The sequence below is a fragment of the Oncorhynchus keta genome, chromosome 4 (genome assembly GCF_023373465.1).
Source record: "Oncorhynchus keta strain PuntledgeMale-10-30-2019 chromosome 4, Oket_V2, whole genome shotgun sequence".
NCBI classification, from domain to species: domain Eukaryota; kingdom Metazoa; phylum Chordata; class Actinopteri; order Salmoniformes; family Salmonidae; genus Oncorhynchus; species Oncorhynchus keta.
Genome location: NC_068424.1, coordinates 38,741,814 through 38,761,651, shown reverse-complemented (window position 1 = coordinate 38,761,651; position 19,838 = coordinate 38,741,814). Strand labels below are relative to the sequence as shown.

General features: G+C 42.0%; 1 protein-coding gene across 8 annotated transcripts in view; it reads left to right on the top strand.

Moving 5' to 3' along the window:
• Positions 1-19,838, top strand: part of LOC118374643 (zinc finger protein 438-like) — a 107,500-nt gene that overhangs the window by 1,244 nt on the left and 86,418 nt on the right. For 2 of the 8 annotated variants that reach the window (XM_035761130.2, XM_035761161.2), the window contains exon 2: positions 2,928-3,029. The exons of the other annotated variants lie outside the window; for them this stretch is intronic. The gene's annotated coding sequence lies outside the window, so the exon portion shown is untranslated. The remainder of the gene's footprint in view (positions 1-2,927; positions 3,030-19,838) is intronic. 8 annotated transcript variants of the gene reach the window in all.

Here is a 19,838-nt window from a genome sequence, read left to right as displayed (position 1 = left end):
TGAATATGCACTGTCAGTGTTCCCTGCAAGGGAGGGCTATGGTGTGATTCACTGAGGTGGCTTTATGATGGCAGGGGAGAACTTTCCACTAATGGGAAAGACATCTCAAATCTTAGCCCTGGACAGAGTGATGACAATGTCTCCTTACATGTTTGTGTTGTGTTCCAGGGTGATTTCCTTACAAATCTATGGCGTTTGTTTTGCTTTCCCTCAAGCAGCATGTGGACAAATATACCTACTTCTACCTCTATCAAATGGACCACAGTCCTACGAATAGCTTGCCTGACAACTCAAACTGATTTATTCTGCTGCTCTATCATTCACTAGCTAGCATACGTCCGTGTGAGACTGCTATAATTGAAGTCGTTTGTGGTGACATCAAAATGAGGAGTGTTGTACAGAACAAAGAGATTGGATAATATCTAACCTTATCCTATCAGAATATCAAAGCCAATGACACATTTTTAAACGCCGCTTTACCCACGTGTGTTCTGGCTCTGGCCCAACCCATCGGTTTCTGCGACTAATCAGACAGTCTACAATGGGATGTCGTCGGGGTTGTAATCAGATCCAGACTCCTTATGGAGAAGAAACTTGTCGTGGCATAACGTTTGGGTAGCCAGGCAAACAAATAGCATGCAATGCTAATTGCTAATGATAAAGTATTTGTAATTATGCCTAACGCATTGCTTTCCTGTAACACTGAAAATAAATTCCCTCAGTTTTTTAGTAAGAAGGTCAGATACAGTACAGTGTTATCCAGTGGAAATGTTTTACTCTGATCTAGTGTAAACACACTGTTTGAAAGATGTGAGTCATTTACTTTGGCATGTTAGGCGCTACAGTGTGGTTTCACATGTGGCGAGAGGAGTGAGGGAGGGGAGAGAGAGTTAAGGAGGAATGGCTGTTTATATAACATTTCCGGTCAATCATAACCAAGTCAATATCGCTTGCATGATGTAGGACAGAAATTGCTTTACTGAAATTGAACTAGTGCTCAACTCTACTGTTTGAATCTCAACTATATCACAACCCAAATCTCAAGAAAGAAAGGAGAGGTGTATTCATTCCACCGATTCTGTTGCAAAATGTTTCTTAAACGGAACGAAACCAGGAAGGACCTCCCTGGATTTGTCTAATAGAAACCCTAATTTTAGTTACAAAACAAAACATTTGAGGTGTTTGGACTAATTAGTACAACCCTGAACTAGAGATCAACTCTACTCATCTTAAATGCAGTCAGTACATTTTAAATGAAAGAACAAGAAAGTATGTTAGACGCGTGCCAAATCTGGAGAATAGTGAGTTCTGGAGAATAGTTAGATTATACAGGAAGAGTATCATTTCATGGTATGAACTGAGAGCTGCTATGCAAGGTGAGACTACATGCAAAAATATACACATACACAGTACATTCTGTATTTTGTGTGTAATGCATTCTCAATGATATGGTCATTGATGGTGTAATCTTGCTGTCAAAATGGTTATACCCCAGTATGATTCTTAGCTAAATTTACACAATGAAAAATTCAGTATTACCATTTTGCTAAATGAGCCTATGTAATGAATCACTAGGTGTGGCTGGTTGGATGACAATGATGAGGAACAATGAGATTCAATACAGAGGCATGTCTTAAACCAGGCAAGGCTGGCATATTTATACAAATAAAAGGGTTCACAAAAGGGTGATCAAAACACAGAGGATGCATTTAAATGAGTCTGGAACTTAATTTAGAAGATGGAAGGTAATTGCGCCGGAGGGGATGGCTGCCTAATCAACTGCTATTTTGTTTGTTTTTTCGCATCGTTTGTAACTCAATCTTATACAAAATATTGCTGCTACTGTCTCTTATGACTGAAAAGAGCTTCTTGACATCAGAACAACTCAAACTGGACAAAGATTGTTTCTTTAATGAGTCCGACACGAAGGATATACTGCTTTGTCGAGACAAGGCCCAAATCCCCATCATCCGCGTGAAGAAAATAAAATGTGGGAGGAGGGTAGGATGCCTTGTAAGATTTTTCCGACGACTAGGTAAACCACCACTACCATCCGTATTATTGGCCAATGTGTAATCATTGGAAAACAAACTGGACGATCTACGATTAATACTATCCTACCAACAGGACATTAAAAAACGGTAATATCTTATCTTTCACAGAGACATCGCTGAACGACTATAGGGATAATATAGAGCTGGTTGGCTTCTCTGTGCATCGGCAGGACAGAGCAGCTACGTCTGGTAAGACGAGGGGCAGGGGTGTCTGTTTGTCAATAACTGCTGGTGCTCAATGTCTGATATTAAAGAAGTCTCAAGGTATTGCTCGCCTGAGGTAGAAAACCTCATGATAAGCTGTAAACCTCATGATAAGCTGTAGACCACACTATCTACCAAGAGAGTTCTCATCTATATTATTATTAGCCATCTATTTACCACCACAAACCGATGCTGGCACAAAGACCGCACTCAAAGAGCTGTATAAGACCATAAGCAAACAAGAAAATGCTCATCCAGAAGCGGCGCTCCTAGTGACTGGTCTTTAATGCAGGAAAACTTAAATCCGTTTAACCTAATTTCTACCAGCATGTCACATATGCAAACAGAGGAAAACAACTCTAGACCACCTTTACTCCACACACAGAGACGCATACAAAGCTCTCCCTCGCCCTCCATTTGGCAAATCTGACCATTTTATCCTCTTGATTCCTGCTTTCGTTGGCAACTCTGTCCCAACATTCTGTGTAGAGTTTTGGCAGACATGTTTTGCTGAAGTATTTATAGCTCGGGATCTCTTATCTTGGGTCTAGAGTTTGAATCAACTTTCTGAAACCGTCTTTCTCCACATTTTGAGTTGGTTCCATGTCTTTCGCTATGTGATATGTAATTGCACTCGTTATCTCATTCCACTTGCTCTTCTTGTCATAGGGAGTACCACTAACGAATGATACCTTGAGTGATAGCTGAGTGCGGATCTGGCTTGAAGATGTCTTCAGCTCTGCTGCTCTGCGGTTTGTTGCACGCATTCTGGTACATTCTTCATATTCGCAGACATGCATTGTTTTCAGGTGGTGAAAAAGATTGCTGGTGTTTCCACTTTTCGTTAGCACAATGCTTGACACAACTTACACAGTACTGTTTGTTGGTCGAGGTCAGATATCTTAAAGCCAAACCAGTTCCAAACAACAGAGGAGACTCCCTTTTTTCAAATCAAATCACATTTTATTTGTTACATACACATGGTTAGCAGATGTTAATGCGAGTGTAGCGAAATGCTTGTGCTTCTAGTTCCGACAATGCAGTAATAACCAACAAGTAATCTAACTAACAATTCCAAAACTACTGTCTTATACACACACACACAAGTGTAGGGGGATAAAGAATATGTACATAAAGATATATGAATGAGTGATGGTACAGAGCGGCATAGGCAAGATACAGTAGATGGTATCGAGTACAGTATATACATATGAGATGAGTATGTAAACAAAGTGGCATAGTTAAAGTGGCTAGTGATACATGTATTACATAAAGATGCAGTAGATGATATAGAGTACAGTATATACAGTGCCTTGAGAAAGTATTCGGCCCCCTTGAACTTTGCGACCTTTTGCCACATTTCAGGCTTCAAACATAAAGATATACAACTGTATTATTTTGTGAAGAATCAACAACAAGTGGGACACAATCATGAAGTGGAACGACATTTATTGGATATTTCAAACTTTTTTTAACAAATCAAAAACTGAAAAATTGGGCGTGCAAAATTATTCAGCCCCTTTACTTTCAGTGCAGCAAACTCTCTCCAGAAGTTCAGTGAGGATCTCTGAATGATCCAATGTTGACCTAAATGACTAATGATAATAAATACAATCCACCTGTGTGTAATCAAGTCTCCGTATAAATGCACCTGCACTGTGATAGTCTCAGAGGTCCGTTAAAAGCGCAGAGAGCATCATGAAGAACAAGGAACACACCAGGCAGGTCCGAGATACTGTTGTGAAGAAGTGTAAAGCCGGACTTGGATACAAAAGATTTCCCAAGCTTTAAACATCCCAAGGAGCACTGTGCAAGCGATAATATTGAAATGGAAGGAGTATCAGACCACTGCAAATCTACCAAGACCTGGCCGTCCCTCTAAACTTTCAGCTCATACAAGGAGAAGACTGATCAGAGATGCAGCCAAGAGGCCCATGATCACTCTGGATGAACTGCAGAGATCTACAGCTGAGGTGGGAGACTCTGTCCATAGGACAACAATCAGTCGTATATTGCACAAATCTGGCCTTTATGGAAGAGTGGCAAGAAAGCCATTTCTTAAAGATATCCATAAAAAGTGTTGTTTAAAGTTTGCCACAAGCCACCTGGGAGACACACCAAACATGTGGAAGAAGGTGCTCTGGTCAGATGAAACCAAAATTGAACTTTTTGGCAACAATGCAAAACGTTATGTTTGGCGTAAAAGCAACACAGCTCATTACCCTGAACACACCATCCCCACTGTCAAACATGGTGGTGGCAGCATCATGGTTTGGGCCTGCTTTTCTTCAGGAGGGACAGGGAAGATGGTTAAAATTGATGGGAAGATGGATGGAGCCAAATACAGGACCATTCTGGAAGAAAACCTGATGGAGTCTGCAAAAGACCTGAGACTGGGACGGAGATTTGTCTTCCAACAAGACAATGATCCAAAACATAAAGCAAAATCTACAATGGAATGGTTCAAAAATAAACATATCCAGGTGTTAGAATGGCCAAGTCAAAGTCCAGACCTGAATCCAATCGAGAATCTGTGGAAAGAACTGAAAACTGCTGTTCACATGCTCTCCATCCAACCTCACTGAGCTCGAGCTGTTTTGCAAGGAGGAATGGGAAAAAATGTCAGTCTCTCGATGTGCAAAACTGATAGAGACATACCCCAAGCGACTTATAGCTGTAATCACAGCAAAAGGTGGCGCTACAAAGTATTAACTTAAGGGGGCTGAATAATTTTGCACGCCCAATTTTTCAGTTTTTGATTTGTTAAAGTTTTATATCTATACAGTTTTATATCTTTATGTTTGAAGCCTGAAATGTGGCAAAAGGTTGCAAAGTTCAAGGGGGCCGAATACTTTCGCAAGGCACAGTACGTATACATATGAAATGAATAATGTAGGGTATGTAAACATTATATTAGGTAGCATTGTTTAAAGTGGCTAGTGATATATTTTACATTTCCCATTATTAAGTGGCTGGTGTTGAGTCAGTGTGTTGGCAGCAGCCACTCAATGTTAGTGGTGGCTGTTTAACAGTCTGATGGCCTTGATAGAAGCTGTTTTTCAGTCTCTCGTTCCCAGCTTTGATGCACCTGTACTGACCTCGCCTTTGGATGGTAGCGGGGTGAACAGGCAGTGGCTCGGGTGGTTGTTGTCCTTTATCTTTATGGCCTTCCTGTAACATTGGGTGGTGTAGGTGTCCTGGAGGGCAGATAGTTTGCCCCCGGTGATGCGTTGTGCAGACCTCACTACCCTCTGGAGAGCCTTACGGTTGTGGGCGGCGCAGTTGCCGTACCAGGCGGTGATACAGCCTGCCAGGATGCTCTCGATTGTGCATCTGTAGAAGTTTGTGCATCTGTAGAAGTTTGTGAGTGCTTTTGGTGACAAGCTGAATTTCTTCAGCCTCCTGAGGTTGAAGAGGCGCTGCTGCGCCTTCTTCATGATGCTGTCTGTGTGGGTGGACCAATTCAGTTTGTCTGTGATGTGTATGCCGAGGAACTTAAAACTTGCTACCCTCTCCACTACTGTTCCATCGATGTGGATAGGGGGGTGTTCCCTCTGCTGTTTCCTGAAGTCCACAATCATCTCCTTAGTTTTGTTGATGTTGAGTGTGAGGTTATTTTCCTGACACCACACTCCGAGGGCCCTCACCTCCTCCCTGTAGGCCGTCTCGTCGTTGTTGGTAATCAAGCCTACCACTGTTGTGTCGTCCGCAAACTTGATGATTTGAGTTGGAGGCGTGCGTGGCCAAGCAGTCGTGGGTGAACAGGCAGTACAGGAGAGGGCTCAGAACGCACCCTTGTGGGGCCCCAGTGTTGAGGATCAGCGGGGTGGAGATGTTGTTGCCTACCCTCACCACCTAGGGGGAGGCCCGTCAGGAAGTCCAGTACCCAGTTGCACAGGGCGGGGTCGAGACCCAGGGTCTCGATCTTGATGACGAGCTTGGAGGGTACTATGGTGTTGAATGCCGAGTTGTAGTCGATGAACAGCATTCTCACGTAGGTATTCCTCTTGTCCAGATGGGTTCGGGCAGTGTGGTTGAGATTGCATCGTCTGTGGACCTATTTGGGCGGTAAGCAAATTGGAGTGGGTCTAGGGTGTCAGGTAGGGTGGAGGTGATATGGTCCTTGACTAGTCTCTCAAAGCACTTCATGATGACGGAAGTGAGTGCTACGGGGCGGTAGTCGTTTAGCTCAGTTACCTTACCTTTCTTGGGAACAGGAACAATGGTGGCCCTCTTGAAGCATGTGGGAACAGCAGACTGGGATAGGGATTGATTGAATATGTCCGTAAACACACCAGCTGGTCTGCGCATGCTCTGAGGGCGCGGCTGGGGATGCCGCCTGGGCCTGCAGCCTTGCGATGGTTATTAACACGTTTAAATGTTTTACACGGCTGCATTGAAGGAGATCCACATGTTTTGGTTGCAGGCCGTGTCAGTGGCACTGTATTGTCCTCAAAGCGGGCAAAAAAGTTATTTAGTCTGCCTGGGAGCAAGACATCCTGGTCCGTGACGGGGCTGATTTTCTTTTTGTAATCCGTGATTGACTGTAGACACTGCCACATACCTCTTGTGTCTGAGCCGTTGAATTGAGATTCTACTTTGTCTCTATACTGACGCTTGTTTGATTGCCTTGCGGAGGGAATAGCTATACTGTTTATATTCGGTCATGTTTCCGGTCACCTTGCCCTGATTAAAAGCAGTGGTTCATGCTTTCAGTTTCACGCGAATGCTGCCATCAATCCACGGTTTCTGGTTTGGGAATGTTTTAATCATTGCTATGGGAACGACATCTTCAACACACGTTCTAATGAACTTTCGAATCAGCGGTCAATGTTGTTGTCTGAATGAAACATATCCCAGTTCGATGGAAGCAGTCTTGGAGTGTGGAATCAGATTGGTCGGACCAGCGTTGGACAGACCCCAGCGTGGGAGCTTCTTGTTTTAGTTTCTGTCTGTAGGCAGGGATCAACAAAATGGAGTCGTGGTCAGCTTTTCCGAAAGGAGGGCGGGGCAGGGCCTTATATGCGTCGTGGAAGTTAGAATAGCAATGATCCAAGGTTTTGCCAGCCCTGGTTGCGCAATCGATATGCTGATACAATTTAGGGAGTCTTGTTTTCAGATTAGCCTTGTTAAAATCTCAGCTACAATGAATGCAGCCTCAGGATGTATGGATTCCAGTTTGTAAAGAGTAATATAACGTTTGTTCAGAGCCATCGATGTGTCTGCTTGGGGGGGAATATATATGGCTGTGATTATAATCGAAGAGAATTCCCTTGGTAGATAATGCGGTCGACATTTGATTGTGAGGAATTCTAAATCAGGTGAACAGAAGGACTTGAGTTCCTGTATGTTTTTGTGACTACACCACGTCTCGTTAATCATAAGGCATACGCCCCCGCCCCTCTTCTTACCAGAAAGATGTTTGTTTCTGTCGGCGCGATGCGTGGAGAAACCAGCTGGCTGCACTGACTCCGATGGCGTCTCTCCAGTGAGCCATGTTTCCGTTTCCACGTTAGTCTCTGATGTCCCTCTGGAATGCTACCCTTGCTCGGATTTCATCAACCTTGTTGTCAAGAGACTGGATATTGGCGAGAAGTATACTGGGGAGTGGTGCACGATGTGCCCGTCTCCAGAGTCTGACCAGAAGACCGCTTTCGTTTCCCTCTTTTTACAAAGTTGTTTTTTTGGGTCGCCGGCTGGGATCCATTCCGTTGTCCTGGGTGAAAGGCAGAACACAGGATCCGCTTCGTGAAAGTCATATTCTTGGTCGTACTGATGGTGAGTTGACGCTGCTCTTATATTCAGTAGTTCTTCTCGACTGTATGTAATGAAACCTAAGATGACCTGGGGTACTAATGTAAGAAATAACACGTAAAAAAAAAACTGCATAGTTTCCTAGGAATGCGAAGCGAGGCGGCCATCTCTGTCGGCGCCGGAAGTCTTAAAGCCAAACCAGTTTCAAACAACAGAGGAGTCTCCCTTTTTTCGAACCAATTCTTCGTTATCCTCCAAATCAACCTCAATAGCATTACTTTCCTTGTCCTCAGTGATCCTTAATACTTGCTTACACTTTCTTGCACATGATTTTCAGATACTTTTGCTAACAAAAGGAGTTTACGTCACTAAATGTTCACTTACTCTGCAGTTGCGAATGCTTGTGTGTTGACTTTGATTGGCAGGCAGATTGCCTGTAACATCCATGCTTCTAGTTTTTTTTCTATGCTACTAAAAAAGGCTGTTTTTAGTAAAATATAAACAATTTGAACTCGCCCAAATTTTGAACAAAACAAAAATGCCTTATTTTAGGGTTGCACCTGTATGACATTTTTGTCCGATACCGATATCCCATATTTTCCTTGCCCCCAAAAAACAATACAGATATTTACAGTTTGAGGCCTTTTTAAGCATTCTAGTACACTTAAATAGTTAACACACACATGGAACGCAATGATCTAAGGCACTGCATCTCAGTGAAAGAGGTGTCACTACAGTCCCTGGTTCAAATCCATTCTGTATCACATCCGTCCGTGTTTGGGAGTGCCATATGGTGGTTCACAATTGGCCCGGCATCGTCCGGGTTTGGCCGGGGTAGGCCGTCATTGTAAGTAAGAATTTGTTCTTAACTGACTTGCCTAGGTAAATAAAGGTTACACACACACACACACACACACACACACCACACTGACCAAAAAGTTATTTTGTTGGCATTTATGTATGTCCCCATTACCAGAAAGAAATAGGTTTGATTATGTTTTTCACTTACTTGCTGTGCTGTTTCGTTGTCCAGTCGTTTCATTCTCAACCAGGATTTCATCATACATGTTAAGCAGTGAAGTTTCAGCTCTGTCTGTCCATGGCCTCTCTTCCTCAGTGCTCATTTTACTGTGTCCGTTTCCATCTTGTTCAGTTGTGTATGTAACATTTCACGTAAACCCTGTTTCTTGTCTGCATTAAAGTAGCGGTCCTTGTACATAGCGTCGAGCATGGTGAAGACATAGTAAAGAGAGTGCCACCAACTCGCTTGTTCACAGCCTGTGTCGGCAGTTTTGTTGAGCAGGCGTTTCAATGCCATGACAGAGGGTATCACTTCTGCTGCAGGCACAGTTGATAAGCTTATTTCTTGAATCAGTTGTTTCAAATTGTTGTTTCGGAGCTAGCTAGTGTGTTCATGTTTAAACATGTTCTCAAATGCCATTGAAATGGCAGTAGCGGTTTGACAACAAGCATATTCATGAGCATGCAATACAACTTTCCTCAGTACGAAATCCTCGATGACCCACTGTACTGTGAGACTCTGCATGCTCATGGGGCTGATATCGCTGGTGCAGTTGTGAAACTAATAGCAGTGACGCTATTACTGTGTAACTCCAGTAGGGCAACATCTGAAAAATAGAGCACATGGTAGTGTGTACCGGTGAACGACCAGTCTGCGACAGTTAACATCACCCACGACAGAGAACGGTTGATTGTCAAGGGCAATGAATTCCATTATCTTGGCCTTTTTTAATGGATTTCGCCTTTGAATTGTCTTACTGAAATGTTCTTACTCTTTCAAATGACTGCTTGACTTGTTGACTGCTCGATCCACACAGCAGACATTGTGGGCTAGGTTTGGAATGCTGTGTTGCATGTGTAGTGCAAAATTTTACTTGGCGTCATTGTCATGTACCTACGTTATATAGGTATGCACAACCAGCTTTGACCTCGATTTTGCACATATGTGTTAAACTAGACATCGGGCCGATGTCTGTTGGCATTTGAAGAGTGCGACTGTCAGTGTTTGTTATTTTGCCCGGCTTAATCTTTTATTTTTATTGGCCAGTCTGGGAGAGAACTCTGCCAAGAAGGCCAGCATCCCGGAGTCGCCTCGTCACTGTTGAAGCTGCCAGTTGAGGATATGTGAAGCGTCTGTTTCTCAAACTAGACACTAATGTACTTGTCCTCTTGCTCAGTTGTGCACCGGGGCCTCCCACTCCTGTCTATTCTGGTTAGACCCAGTTTGCGCTGTTCTGTGAAAGGAATAGTGCACAGCGTTCTCACATGAGTAGCCTTTATTTCTCCGAACGAGAATAGGCTGTCAAATTGTTTTGTTTCTAGCCATTTTTTGAGCCTGTAATTGAACCCACAAATGTTGACACTCCAGATACTCAACTGGTCTGAGGTTTTTAAGTAAGCATTTCACAGTAAGTTCTACAGCTGTTTTATTCTGCGCATGTGACAAATAAAATTTGATTTAAATAGCTGAGTTGCTATCCAGTTTACCAGACAATTGTCCTTTCCTGCAGCCTAGCTGGCTCGCTCACTGCAACCTAATCTGCTGGTTATGGGGTGTGGATGTAGCTCCAAACAGTGGCATTCCCTCGCCAAACCTACTTCTGAATTTTTCTGCACAATGAGTTATTGAATGTTAAAGCTTTTTCTCTCCCTTTTTATCAGCTTGAATGGTGAAAACATCTATAAAAGAAGTTGACCAACCTGACCTCAATTCAGCCTATAGATTATCCTGAAAGGTATTTCATGAAAAATCAAGCGATTCTACCTTACACAGAACCCAACCCGTCTGTGCGCGTGCACCATTGTGCATACATTTATTTTGTCCCCCCACACCAAACGCGATCACGACATGCAGGTTAAAATATCACAACAAACTCTGAACCCATTACATTAATTTGGGGACAGGTCGAAAAGCATTAACCTCTCTAGGGTATGTGGGACGCTAGCGTCCCATCTGGCCAACATCCAGTGAGATTGCAGAGCGCTAAATTCAAATACAGAAATGCTCATTTATAAAAATTCAGAAAACAAAACATATTTTACAGAGGTTTAAAGATGAACTTCTTGTTAATCCAACCACGGTGTCAGATTTATAAAATGCTTTTTGGCGAAAGCATACCTAGCCCAGAACACAGCCCAGTTGACAAATTATTACAAACAGTAAACCAGCCAAGCAGAAGCGTTACACAACTCAGAAATAGAGATAAAAGTAATCCTTACCTTTTGATGATCTTCATATGGTGGCACTCAGAAGACATTCATTTACTCAATAAATGTTCCTTTTGTTCGATAAAGTCTCTTTATATAAAAAAACCTCCCGTTTTTTTGTTCGCGTTCGCATTTTCTTCAGTAATCCACAGGCTCAAACGCAGTCAAAACAGGCAGACAAAAAAATCCAAATTGTATCAATTCATAAACCTGTCAAATGATGTTTATATTCAAATCCTCGGGTTGTTTTAGCCTAAATGATCTATAATATTTCAACCGGACAATAACAACAAGAAATATAAAAGGTAAACAATAAATGCACTCTCTCGGGATTGCCATGAAAAAGCTCTGTGACACGTCAGCGTCCACTCATTGACTGGTCTTACTCCCTCATTTATAAGAATACAAGCCTGAAACAATTTCTAAAGACTGTTGACATCTAGTGGAAGTCATAGGAACTGCAAATTGAGTCCAAAGTCAATGGATATTGTCATGGCATTGAATAGAAAACTACAAAACAAAAACTATTTCCTGACTGGATTTTTCTCCAGGTTTTCACCTGCCAAATCAGTTCTGTTATACTCACAGACACTATTTTAAGTTTTGGAAAATTTAGATTGTTTTCTATTCAAATTTACCAGTTATGCATATCATATCTTCTGGGCCCGAGTAGCAGGCGGTTTAATTTGGGCATGCTTTTCATCCAAAATTCCGAATGCTGCCCCCTACCCTAGAGAGGTTAAACATTTATAGCAATTTAGCTTGCTAGCTTGCACTTGCTAGCTAATTTGTCCTATGTATCTAGCTTGTTGTTGCTAGCTAATTTGTCCTGGGATATACACATTGAGTTATTTTACCTGAAATTAATCCACACATAAAACAGTCAACCGAATTGTTTCTTGTCATCTCTCTTCCTTCCAGGCCTTTTCTTCTTTGAACTTATATGGTGATTGGCATCTAAACTTTCATCGTATTACCACGACAACACAATTCGTCTTTCAATCACCCACGTGGGTATAACCAATGAGATGGCACGAGAGTATCTGCTTCTATAAACCAATGAGGAGAGGGGAGTGGTAGGACTTGCAGCGTGATATGCGTCACAAATAGAACTGACTTCTATTTTAGCCCTTGGTAACGCAGACGCGAGAGGTGTAGTCAGGGTGTTAGAGGGCCTTACTATCTATTCAGGCCTGCAGAAGAACACCTTGTAAGTGGAACAGTGCAGACCTGCTACAAGGAAAGTGCATTTAAATCTGAATAATGAATAAGGTCCATATTGTGGATGTGGTACAGGTACTGTAATAGACTATTGAATGCTTCATTCACTGGTTAGACCTAAATTGTGCTTAGAAGAAAGTGTTTGAAGTGGACGTGGTTTCACTTTGTGACAAGATTAGCATTTTTTTAATAGAGTATGCTTAGTAAGCCATTCATTTATTCAATGTTTTATTTCAGTTCATTGTTTAATAATAAAAATATAAACGCAACATGTAAAGTGTTTTCATGATGCTGAAATAAAATATCCCAGTAATGTTCTATACACATTAGAGGTCGACCGATTTTATGATTTTTCAACGCCGATGCCGATTATTGGAGGACCGTAAAAGCCGATACCGATTAATCGGATTTTTAAAAAAACAACATTTTATTTATTTGTAATAATGACAATTACAACTACTGAATGAACACTTATTTCAATTTAGCCTTAAGTGAATAATGAAACATGTTCAATTTGGTTTAAATAATGCAAAAACAAAGTGTTGGAGAAGAAAGTAAAAGTGCACTATGTTCCATGTAAAATATGTGCCATGTAAGAAAGCTAACGTTTCAGTTCCTTGCTCAGAACATGAGAACATATGAAACCTTGTCCTTCCTTTTAACATGAGTCTTCAATATTCCCAGGTAAGAAGTTTTAGGTTCTAGTTATTATAGGACTATTTCCCTCTACCATTTGTATTTCATTAACCTTTGACTATTGGATGTTCTTATTGGCACTTTAGTATTGCCAGTGTAACAGTATAGCTTCCGTCCCTCTCCTCGCTCCTCCCTGGGCTCGAACCAGCAACACAACGACAATTAGCACGCGCTAACTAGCTAGCCAATTCACTTCGGTTACACGAGCCTCATCTCGGGAGTAGATAGGCTTAAAGTCATAAACAGCGCAATGCTTGACGCACAACGAAGAGCTGCTGGCAAAACGCACAAAAGTGCTGTTTGAATGAATGTTTTATGCGCCTGCTTCTGCATACCACCACTCAATCAGATACATGTTTGCTCGGTCAGATTATATCCAACGCAGGACACGCTAGATAATATCTAGTAATATCATCAACCATGTGTAGTTAACTAGTGATTATGATTGATTGTTTTTTATAACATAAGTTTAATGCTAGCTAGCAACTTACCTTGGCTTACTGCATTCGCATAACAGGCAGCCTCCTTGTGTAGAGCAATGAGAAAGAGGCAGGTCGTTATTGCGTTGGACTAGTTATGGTTGCAAGATAGGATCCCCTGAGCTGACAAGGTGAAAATCTGTCATTCTGCCCCTGAACAAGGCAGTTAACCCACTGTTCCTAGGCAGTCATTGAAAATAAAATGTGATCTTAACTGACTAGCCTAGTTAAATAAAGATTAAATAAAGGTGTTAATCGGCCATTCCGATTAATCGGTCGAACTCTAATACACACACTCTTATTTCTCTCAAATTTTGTGCACACATTTGTTTACATCCCTGTTAGTGAGCATTTCTCCTTCGCCAAGATAATCCATCCACCTGACTTGACTGATGTGGCATATCAAGAAGCTGATTAAACAGCAGGATCATTACACACCTTGTGCTGGGGACAATAAAAGGCCACTCTAAAATGAGCATTTTTGTCACACAATACAATGCCACAGATGTGTCAAGTTTTGAGGGAACGTGCAATTGTCATACTGACTGCAGGGATGTTCACAGGAGCTTTTTCCAGAGAATTTAATGTTATGGTATAGGCAGGCACAAGCTACAAACAACGAACACAATTGCCTTTTTCTCAATGGCAATTTGAATGAACCATCATGACCATACCATGACGAGATCCTGAAGCTCATTTTTAAGGTATCTGTGACCAACCAATGCATATCTGTATTACCTTTTATGTGAAGGCAATAGATTAGGACTTAATAAATGTATTTCAATTGACAGATTTCCTCATATGATCTGTTCGTCAGTAAAATCATTGAAATAGTTGTGTTTTATATTTGTGTTGAGTATAATAATCACATTCTCTGGCGCCAGTTCTGAGCCACAGTCGGTTGATGAGAGGAAATCGTGGCTCTGGTGTTAACTTTTTAAGTAATATGACAACTGAAATTACCACGACCTCATGAAACCCTGTTTTAGTATATTTTAGTGATAAAGGCACTCATAATGGGGCAAACATTGATAGTTACATATCAGAATATTATTTTTGATGATCTTTTGTATTGTTTTGTCAATAGTTTGTTGCAATAAGGACTGTGTTACATATGAGGAGAAGCAGTAAGGAAAATACTGTCTTTAGTTATGATAGGGAAGAATGACACTGGTCTAGATAAATTGTTTGACGATTATCAGCCGATATTAGCCTTGTCATTGAAATATTATATTGCCTGAAGAGGCAGCTCCAAGAGCTGCTCATTGAACCTTATTCAGCCCGTAAGTCACGATGTGAGAATCAGAGAGTGGGCATGGTGGTTTGACGGTGAGTAGCTTGCCAGTGACGGTGTGTTTGAATAAGTAAATAATCACAAGTACACATCACCAAGCAAGCAGCCCTGTCCTCATAACATGCTCACTTGGTTAATGTTAGCTAGCCAGCAAGGTAGTTAGCCTAGCTAGCAAGCAATCAAATCAAATGTATTTATATAGCCCTTCGTACATCAGCTGATATCTCAAAGTGCTGTACAGAAACCCAGCCTAAAACCCCAAACATCAAGCAATGCAGGTGTAGAAGCACGGTGGCTAGGAAAAACTCCCTAGAAAGGTCAAAACCTAGGAAGAAACCTAGAGAGGAACCAGTCTGAGGGGTGGCCAGTTCTGGCTGTGCCGGGTGGAGGTTATAACAGAACGTGGCCAAGATTTTCAAACGTTCATAGATGACCAGCAGGGTGAAATAATAATAATCACAGTAGTTGTAGAGGATGCAACAGGACAGCACCTTGAGTAAATATGAACAGTTTAGGGTTCCATAGCCGCAGGCAGAACAGTTGAAACTGGAACAGCAGCAAGGCCAGGTGGCCTGGGGACAGCAAGGAGTCATCATGCCAGGTAGTTCTGACGCATGGTCCTAGGGCTCAGGTCCTCCTCTGAGAGAAAGAGAGAATTAGAGAGAGCATACTTAAATTCACACAGGACATTGGATAAGACAGAAGAAGTACTCCAGATATAACAAACTGATCCTAGCCCCCCGACACAAACTACTGCAGCATAAATACTGGAGGCTGAGACAGGAGAGGTCAGGAGACACTGTGGCCCCATCTGATGAGACCCCCAGACAGGGCCAAACAGGAAGGATATAACATCACCAACTTTGTCAAAGCTCTACACAATATTGTGCTGCTAAGGTATAATAAACAGATATATATATATATATAATATATAAGTACAGAGAACATAAGGTTGAATATATTATTATAGACCTGCTACATCTACTGTCTCTTTTTATATTATGACATTTCAGCTAGATCTACTGTCTCTATTATATTATGACAGACTAGCTGCATCTACTGTCTCCATTTCACTTTGGCCATTGTTGTGGGCCTGCCCTCCCCTCAACAGCCTCAAATAGGCCATTTCATTTCACAAATAATATTTTATATTATTAATTTCAAACAACATGAGAAGAACTTACCAGTCCAAAACGGTGACATTGTTCCTCTTCTGCAGGCACGTTACAGATTATACACAGTCGCTAGAACGGTGTCCTCTCCGTTCAAAAAATATTCCTCCACTTGGGAATAGCTAAATGAATCGTCCTACAACAATCTGTCTCACTTTTCAGATCAATTTCTTCTAAAATTGTGTGTACATCTGTATATCTAGACTTAGATTTAGCTTTCCCTGACTCAATCGCCATACTGATTGATACATAAAACAGCTGAATCTGCGTGTTTCCCGAAACAACGCTGTGTGTAATATAATACTTCAATAGCGTATGACTCTCTTTACGCTGGAGTTTACGACATGGGTTGGTCTTCCAACACACAACCATTGCATATTGCAGCTTACCTCAGCTCATTGGCTATCTACCCAGCTAGATTTCAAGACGGTCATTGGGTTAAAATACAGTCAATCAACGAAACAGTGGTCATATCATTGGTTCACAGTGATGTCTTTACAGTGATGTCTTCAAATCGGTTTCTTTCTGTCAATACGTCCCGCAAAATGGCCCATCAGGTTTGGTTGTGTTACAAACAAACCAGTTGATTCCAATGAAACCAAACATGACTGGAAAAGTCACGTTCTGTGTGGGTTATTTACCTGGAATGTGTCGTCGAAAATGGAATGAGACGGAATTCACGACACAAGCGGTTCACAAAATGTTTCGTGTTAGGCTATAAAAACGGATTTTATCAAACAAAAGATCATTCATTGTGTTAACAATGAGCATTGGGATTGCAAACAGATGAAGATCGTCAAAGGTAAACAATTTATTTTAATGCAGTTTGATTATGTTACGCCTGTGCTTGTTGGATTTTTAAATATTTTTTATGGGGCTCTATACTCAGATAATCACATCGTATTCTTTCGCTTTAAATCTGACAACGCAGTTGGATTAGCAAGATTCTAGGCTTTCGATACATGTGAGACACTTGTATTTTCATGAATGTTTAATATGACTATTTATGTAGAGATCGCCGTATGTTGTGGAATTTCAGCCCGCTACCGGGTTCCGTGCTCAGAGAGGTTAAGGGCCGTCGTGGTATCGGCTTGAGGGGGGACATACACGGCTGTGACTATAACCGAACATAATTCTCTTGGGAGACGATACGGTCTCCATTTGATTGAATTCTAGGTCGGGTGAACAAAGTGAGTTCCTGTATGCTATCACAATCACACCATGAGTCGTTAATCATGAAACATACACTCCTGTCCTTCTTCCCAGAGAGATATTTATTCCTGTCTGTGCGATGTACTGAGAATCCTGCTGGCTTTTCTGACTCCGACAGAGTATCCCGAGAGAGCCATGTTTCCGATAAACAGAGTATGATACAATCCCTGATGTCTCTCTGGAAAGAAATCCTCTGGAAAGAAATCCTCACCCTGAGCTCATCAACTTTATTGTCCAGAGACTGAACATTAGCGAGTAATATACTCAAAAGCGGTGGGTGGTGTGCGCCCCTCCTAAGTCGGACTAGAAGACCACTCAGAGTACCTCTCCTTCGCCGACGGTGTTTTGGGTCAGCCGCTGGAATCAGTTTAATTGCCCTGAGGGGGGGGGGTGTGAACAAAAGATCAGATTCGGGAAAGTCATATTCCTGGTTGTAATGCTGGTAGTGTTGGTGAGTTACCGCCGATCTGATATCCAATAGTTCTTTCCGGCTGTATGTAATAACACATTTCCTAGGCTAATAATGTAAGAAATAATACATTTAAAAAATGAAATACTGCAAAGTTTCCTAAGAGCTAGAAGCAGGTCAGCCCTTTCTGTCTGTGCCATCTTCTCAATCGCACGGAATGCACCGCACGGTCCATTGACGACGCATAGGAAACATACTCAATGGGCGTTAATACAATTGCAATGGCATTTCCCAGCCCTCCTGAAAAGTTCTTTGAACAAACTATCATTGCAAGATTGCCATAAAGTATTTACATGACCTTTTAACTGTTGTAACGCACTGTAGTGAATCTACTTAATACGAAGTGATGACATTATGAACTGCGTTGTTTGATCTTGTGAAAAGTGCAGTTTCAGATTTACTTGAGGCTAAATGTAATACTTTCTTGTTTATCAGTGTGCTTGTGGTTCACAAACACTTCTGCATTCTTATCCACTGCCATAGATAGACACATTTATTATGTTGTATCTAAGAAGGTAAACTGAGGTGTTTTTTAAAATTTACTTTTGTATTTATAGAGGATATAGTTGCTTTTTGGTGGTTATCATGTCAAGCTGATTAAATCCCATATTGGTCGGGCTCTAGTCTAGATTTAAGGTGACATTACTCCATATAGGCTAGTAGAGAGAGACCCATTACTAGCCTACACGTGCTGGGCTTTTCCCCTCTAAATCCTCTGTTGTATTTATTCATATTTTTCAAATTTATGCCTGTTAGGTCACTCAATTGCGCAAGCATTTGACAAAATGTAGCTCTAGCTCGTTTCATGTGGGCTTTTTGTATTGAAATATGTCTGTGCCATGGCATGTGGTGAGGTTGAAATCCAAGCCCACTCCCTGTCATCTTTCTGAGTAACTCCCCAGCCGTGCAGTGGGTGTGGCATGTGCGTGTGCTCAGAGGCGGAGGGGGAAGTTTAGTTTACTTTTATCCTCTTGTCTCCAGGCCTCCTCCCAAACCTCTCTCGGTCTCTCCCTCTCTCTCCCTCCATCTTCCTGCTATGATTTAGGCACCAGCATGGCTCACTCTCTCCCTACCTTCCTCCCTCCGGCTGGATCAGGTTACCCTGCCATTACTCAGACGTTCCCCAGCGTGGGTGCTCTGTGTCAGGGGCGGGCTGCCTACCCTGCCGCAGTGCCTCACCGGCCCAGTCCCAGACCAGGCCCAACTGCCTGGCGCTCAGAGCAGACCACAGACGCCCCTGGTCAGTGGATCTGCTCCAGCTATGGCACTGGCTCAGAGGAAAATGACACAATTGGGTGAATGGCAGCTCAGCTGGCTCTCTTTAAACCCTACAGCAGCATTTCATGCTCTATTACAGAATGGGATGTGGACCTAGGAGCTAGCTAGGCTATTATTTAAAAAATACTTTTTGTGCTTGAATAGAATTTTAGGTATTTTGTTAACTCTTAAAAATGTATTTTCTTGTTTTGCAAGATGTTTTGCTGCTCAAGTAGGCAAGGCAACCCAAAACCTTTGCTCCACTATTCTATTTGAAGGCAATGCTGTACATTGAGGACCGCACAATGAACCCTGCTTGCAATGCATCACCAGTCAGACAGAGATTTGTGGGCCTCATCGTATTATGGTTGTATAATGTCGTGTCCCTTGATGAGTATAATGTCTTGTTAAACCCTACAGCACCTTACTTCCATAAAAGTGAGTGATGTTGGCCATAGATATGGGCCTTCTTGCCACTCTGTTCAGGATGGCCCTGCTGTAGTGCTGCTTCTAAGGGGATGTGGGATGGGATGTGAGTGGTCAGTCAGTCCGGATAGAGGCTACTTGGTCAAAGCATGGCGCTGCAGTATTTTCACTGTCTGATCTTTATCGACTGATAAAAGGAAGCTGAGTGAAACTCTAAATCTCAGAGGAGCTGGTTGTGAGATAGTGTGTGAGAGTGAGATCTCTGCTGTGTGTTAGGCTTAGGCTGTATACTGGGGTATTTTGAAATACCCACAGTATGATTTTCGAGTAAAATATCTTAACTGGCAAACTTAGTTAACTATATCTAAACTG